The sequence below is a fragment of the Sitophilus oryzae genome, unplaced genomic scaffold (assembly GCF_002938485.1).
Source record: "Sitophilus oryzae breed Bouriz unplaced genomic scaffold, Soryzae_2.0 scaffold_1582_pilon_pilon, whole genome shotgun sequence".
NCBI classification, from domain to species: domain Eukaryota; kingdom Metazoa; phylum Arthropoda; class Insecta; order Coleoptera; family Curculionidae; genus Sitophilus; species Sitophilus oryzae.
The window spans coordinates 343,593-350,176 of NW_022146261.1; the positions used below are offsets into that span (position 1 = coordinate 343,593).

A 6,584-nucleotide genomic window follows, 5' to 3' on the forward strand; every position below is an offset into this window, starting at 1 on the left:
GGCCTTCGTTTTTCGTTAAATGAAAGTTATATTAAAAAAAATCTATTTTTAAACCAAATTTTCGCATGATTGAAATGATTATTCATGTTTAAAGTTTTTTTTGGTCATAAGCGCTAATGGAAATGTTTTTTTGTAAATAATTATAAAAAATTACTCCCTACGAAGACTTTATTGTGTACTGGATCAAAAAATAAGTATTTGTTTTCTCTATACGGTGGTATTAATATATCGATTTTTGATGATAGTGCCCTTTTACCCAGTCTAATTTTGTACTACTTTCGGAATAAGGGTCCCCATATCATGTACTGTACTTCCATCCCTGAAAAATTCAGCTTGTGACATCGAAGTGAGACGTAAAGTCAAAATTCAGGGGCCGGAAAGTGAAATAGCAAAAACGGTTCCACAGGTTTCCACGGAAATTTCAAATAAAATAATTCCAGCCTCGGGCGCTAGGTGGTAGTGCAATTAATTTTTAGGTAAAGTCCCTAGATATATAAAGTACCGCAATTACCGCCATATTGGCGCCAAAACTAGCGGCAAATTTAAAAAGGAGGCCAACATTTCGCTGTTTCGGCTTTTTAAGCAGCTGGTCGGTCCGGCGCCAATATGGCCGACCAACATTGACAGGCAAGCCGTAAAATAAAATATTTATTAATTGTAATAGAATTACGTTTATTATCTACAGTTTACCTTCATTTTAACGTAATATCAGGTGGTATATTAATATTCAATTTCATAAATTTAATTTTTTAGGCCTATATATGTTAAGAGGTTATAAACGAATGGTTTCCGTACAAGTGTTTTTCATTTGTATTAGCATTTATTTTATGTTACCTTTTAGCGCAAAGTACGCCAACAGAAGTAAGTTAATAGGTAAGAAGAAATAAAGTTGGAATAACATTTAGAATTTTAGTACTTAATTCAGTCGAAACAATTGGAAAAACTTTGTTTGTTGATGAGAACGGGATACCTATACCATAAGTAAACTTTCCCTATTATACCAGTTATGCTGTAGTTAGTTTTGACAAATAAGCATGATTTAACGAAAGTCTTTGGAACTATGAATAAGCTACAAACTTAAATTTGAAGGCCGGCTTTTATACGAGAAAATTTTGAACCATGGTTGAAACAAATAAATGTAATAATTAAATTGATATGATACATACCTGCTATTTTTGAAATATATTAATATATTGATAGAAAGATTGTTTCAATTAGTATTACTTCAGGTAGTTTCGGCATTTTAGGTATGTAATTGTGCACTTAATTTAAAAATAACTTAGAAAGAAGCTTGAAATGCATAAGAGCTCTTTATGTATGCTGTATAATTAAGGTTTGTTATGGAGTGGTTTTTATACAACAAATTTATTATTAGTTGAATAAAAGCAAGTTAATACCACATAATACAATTAAAATATATTTTACTCTGCAATTTAATGTTATATTTTTAAAACAACAAGTGTCATAATGTTTAAGTATCATTATAATAAAAAAGTTATACTGCTATAAATTTAACATTGAAATAACTGTAATTATTGTTATACATAAATTAAGTAGGAATAATTTTACCTCGACAATATGTAAAACTTCAAATGAATCTTAACAATTTTATGTCATGTATAAAAATCAAATTTAAATCACACACTTTTATTTATAACTGACAGTATAAGACCAAATTTTTAAATATAACTTTACATGCTTACATTATATTGTTTACTTTCTATTAGTAATTACAATATGAACCAAAAAATATTAATTACTATCAATAAATACATAAAAACTAATCTATTTAAGTCCATGAAAATAACTATATAGTTAGCATATGCATAAACAACATTCTTGTTATTAGGATCAAATTTATTTGAGCTTTTTTTCATTGTTTTGATTAATATCCCTGTTAGTCCTGACTGGTAAAACCACCTGAAGCGATGTCATCCAAATCTATATATGTATCATAACATAACTTATTCTTTTAAATAATTATCCTTCGTTTGGTCTGATGATAATATATTGTAGATTTATCTAAACTTCTTGCTGCAAAATGTTGAAAACTAAACTACACTAAACATTTTAGGGAATGATTACGTAGAGATTTCACTTACACTTAGCATCCTTTTTAAAAGATATGTATGGTAGTTTGCAAGTAAGGTCTTTGTCTTGTTCTAGATTAGATTTCTAGAGGTTGATTTCGGCCTGACCCACTGCGACCTTCTCAGATCTATTGTGGTCTTGTCTTGTTCTATAATGAAGTTTTATGTACCAGTAGGTTATACTACAAATAAGATTGTTAAAAATATTCACTGGAGCATAAATAAATTCAATCCACTACCTAACGTGTATTGAATATCGACGATGTTAGAAAACACATCAAATTTTTTCACATCAAGCGGCCTTTTCGTGTAATACACATTTCTTCACTAAAGATATCGACGCCTATACATTATTAACTAATAAATTTGTAGCATTTTAGTCGCTTTATAATTATTTTAAAATATGTGGATAAATATTTTTATCCTGAAATTGACAGCCTCTCAACATTTGACATGACAAATTCAGACAAATGTGACATTTAAACAGTCCTACCACTACAGTTTTTCCAGAAATCCAGAAATACCCCAAAAATCCGCCATTTTGGCGCCAATAACATTGAACAAACCAATTGCGGTACTTTATATATCTAGGGACTTTATTTTTAGGTTAAGAAGTTGCTACTAGTTATTGCCAGATGGCGTTCAATCAGATTTTTTTTGCAGTTTCCATAGTTTCCAACGGTCATTGTCATACTATTGTCAAATTCTCAAAAAATATTGTCGTTGCCATAGCGCCAATCATCAAAAATGATTATCAAAACGTTTTTCAAACTATAATTTGTTATATGTGTTTTTATTAGACAATTCCTTTTGTTTGTGGCCCTAAAAATATAATGTAAGTCTTTTATTTTTGCCATCAATTAAGTACCTATTTATATTTACTCCATTTACAAAACTTTGGGCGTATTACGTTGGTCTTGTTTTATTATAATAAACGATGTTTAAATATTTTACTTAAAACTAAAAATAATAAATAATATTTACACATGTTTAGCTTTAATTTTATTAAATAATTGTATAAATTATACTGTTAAGTCTTATTTTTTACACATCACAACGCTACTTGTTATTAGTATTGTTGAATTTGTGTAAAAAATAAGATTAAATAATCAAATTTAATTATTTTAGAGCAAAATTCAATAAATACGCTCATTTAAAAAGCCCGCGCTTTGATCCATTTAAAACAAGCCCTACTCAATAGATGGCGCCACTTCTGTAGGACCATTTTTCAGTATGGCAGAATCCATTCTTTTTCTAGCTCGGTATATTCTTTGGTCAAAATAAGCTTTAATCTACCTACATCATAGGTAGGTGTAGGTACTCTAGGTATATTCTACCTAGACAGTAGCTGACAGTAGTAATTAATTTGTTATCCGATAAGTAGTTGTCATTATATAAGTTTAATCATCTTATACCTCCTATAACGGTAGATTTTGGATTTTTTCCTGATTGGTTTGTTAAACAAATATATACTGGGCATATAAATGTCTAACACTTTACCAAACCAATACTGTAGTTATTTTAACCAATGCATTGTTTTGTTTTTTTAATCTCACAAATAAGAAATGTTTTATAGTTTTTATTATAAAAAACAGTGATTTTACAATTTATTTGCACCCCTTGCACTGTTTTCTGTAAGGGGTGTAACCAGGAGTATATTTCGTAACCTCTTACGATATAAGAGGGCACAAAGTGTTTTATTACTTAATGCTTAGATTAAAATTTAATAATATATTTGTACATAAAATAAAATAGACTAGAAAGTCAATTAATTAATATTGACGTAATTACTAAATAAGTACAAGATTTTTTTTCTAATTATTTTAGTGTATTTTTAGTCACCTAATTATAAAGGAGAGATATCCAACCATTGCATTATTTTACTCACAAATAAATGTTTTATGGTTTTTATTATAAAACAACGATTAATTTATTATACACCCCTTAACCCAAACACTCCAAGGAGGATATTTCGTGACCCCTTATTTAAAGTGGACAAGCTTTATTAGTCAATGTTTTAATTACCCAGCGTCTTTAATAAAAATCTAATGTAATTTTTCATAGAAATGATCTGACATAAAAAGCAAATTTTATCAAAAAACTTTTTGATTATCTACAAGGAGTAAACCGCTGACAAATGTCTGTATACTAATGCCAAAGTAATGCCAAAAATACAAATTAAATACCAAAATTTCTCATATAATGCCCCACTAATGCCAAGCTGATTCCAATATAATACCACTAATACCACGAATAATATGTAACACATTTGTTTCACGAATTAACCTGTAACAATACTGGTAGGTACGTGCACAGATTTTTTCCTAGGTAACTTAAAAGTCGTTAAAAAGTCTAATTATATTTAAAGAAGATATAATTCCAACAAATTACATTATAAGGCCAATAATGCACAAGTAATACCATTAAAATTTTAGCGTTTTTAACTTGTGTAACATATTTCTTTAACGAATTAACCTGTAACAATAGTGGTAGGTACGCGCACAGATTTTTTCGCTAGGTAACTTATTAAGTCGTTAAACAGGCCTATAAAAGCTATAACAACATAGGTAACTAATATTTATAATTTAATTCGAGTTTTAATCTCAAATAATAAATGTTTTTACTGGTGTATTTCTGAAGTGTTCATTATTAAAAGTAGATATTCTTCAAGTTATGCGAAGTAATAAGTAATGTTTCCGGTGAGACCGCGTATATGTCACCGGATTCTGGTTAGTATAAAGACTTTTTCTATAGAAAGAGTTTTTTCTATATTTTCCTTTCAAAATAAGACTAATTTCTTCTTATTCTTTTAAATATTACAGTGTTTCTTTTTCCTAAAATGTTATACTTAATTTTCGCTTAAAATTAAAAAATCACAAATGGAGGAAAATATACGTTATTGAATAAAGTTTATACAAATCACTTTACCATAACAAAAAAGTAAAAACATGTCATGGCGGAAGATATTCAGGTGGCATTTCACACATTTATCTATTAAAATCGAGATTAAAATAATAAACTTGCGTAACATGTTATACACGAGATAGAAAGTTTCAGAATCGATTAATACGCAATACGCTACGCAGTCAACTTATTCCTATGCGCGGATGAGCGTCTTCAAGACTCTTCCTTCGGCCAGGGTCACGACGCCGCCGAAGAGGAATCGGCCTACGTTTGGCTAAACAGGCTGGACACGGTGGAGTACGATATTGGCGAGTCTGAATATTTATAAAAATTTGCAAAGTAAAATATGTTGGAAAAATAATTAATCCATACATATATAAAAGCTCAAAGGGTTTTTTTGTTGCATCCATCCCGCCGAAACCGCTTTACCAATCTTGATGATTCTTTTTTTAAATGAAAGGTATATATGTGTAGATTTGTTATGAAGTATTTTTATAGTGCTTAATGGCTATTTCTTTGTGTAAAACGACTAAATACTAAAACATACCTGAAAAACACCTACACACAATACCTCCAGAAATAAATTATTTGTCATTGTCAGTGGTGTGTCAGTTAGATTATATATTACGTTTTTAGATATTTTAGAGTGAGTTCATGCCGCCAGCTTTAGATACATAAATATTAGCACAAAGGTTCGTTTAAACGACATTAGTGAATTAGCTACACAAAGCGATTTTAGGAAATTCATCCTCTTAGAGAGTAAAATTATGTTGGAACAGTTTGTTGTGTGAAAATTCCTTACATTTTGGTCTAGAAGAATGAAATCCTACAAAAAGAATTAGAAGAAATTTTTGAAATTCATCAACCAAATGGGTAAAGTTAGTAAAAATTTATATAAAATTTCGTGACCTCTGGATTATACACCCCCAATTTGGTCTAGAAGAATGAAATCCTACAAAAAGAATTAGAAGAAATTTTTGAAATTCATCAACCAAATGGGTAAAGTTAGTAAAAATTTATATAAAATTTGGTGACCTCTGGATTATACACCCCCAATTTGGTCTAGAAGAATGAAATCCTACAAAAAGAATTAGAAGAAATTTTTGAAATTCATCAACCAAATGGGTAAAGTTAGTAAAAATTTATATAAAACTTGGTGACCTCAGGATTATACACATAAAAATTGGCATAAAGATAAAGCGAATTTATGAAATTTATACACTTAGGGAGTAGAATAGGAAATAAAAGTTTGCTGTACGAAAATGCAATACTATAACATTATAAACCAGACAGTATAAAATTTTATACAAGGGCTTATTTAGTGACATCATAAGGAAATATATCTTCCTCAATTATCCTTCAAAGAATAAAAAATAACCTATAAAGAGAGTATTAGTGCTCTTAATAAATAAAAAAAAAGATGAAAAATAAAAAATGTCTATGCTCACTAGCTCTCTATAAAGAAGTAAAAAATCATTTAAATCAATGCATGAACGATTCGAGGTGTAACGCGAACGTAGTCGCGGGAAAAAGCTAGTAATTTATTAAATTATTTTATTTAACTGATTAATTTTCATTGAAAAGGAATTT

The 6,584-nt window shown here is 29.0% G+C and overlaps 1 long non-coding RNA gene across 1 annotated transcript; it reads left to right on the plus strand.

Annotated features, from left to right (window-relative positions):
* Window positions 1-484: 484 nt before the first annotated feature.
* On the plus strand, window positions 485-1,440 carry LOC115879618. Its single transcript, XR_004049740.1, has 3 exons — window positions 485-702; window positions 754-861; window positions 914-1,440. It is a non-coding gene; the product is annotated as an uncharacterized LOC115879618 (long non-coding RNA).
* The last annotated feature ends 5,144 nt before the right edge of the window (window positions 1,441-6,584 follow it).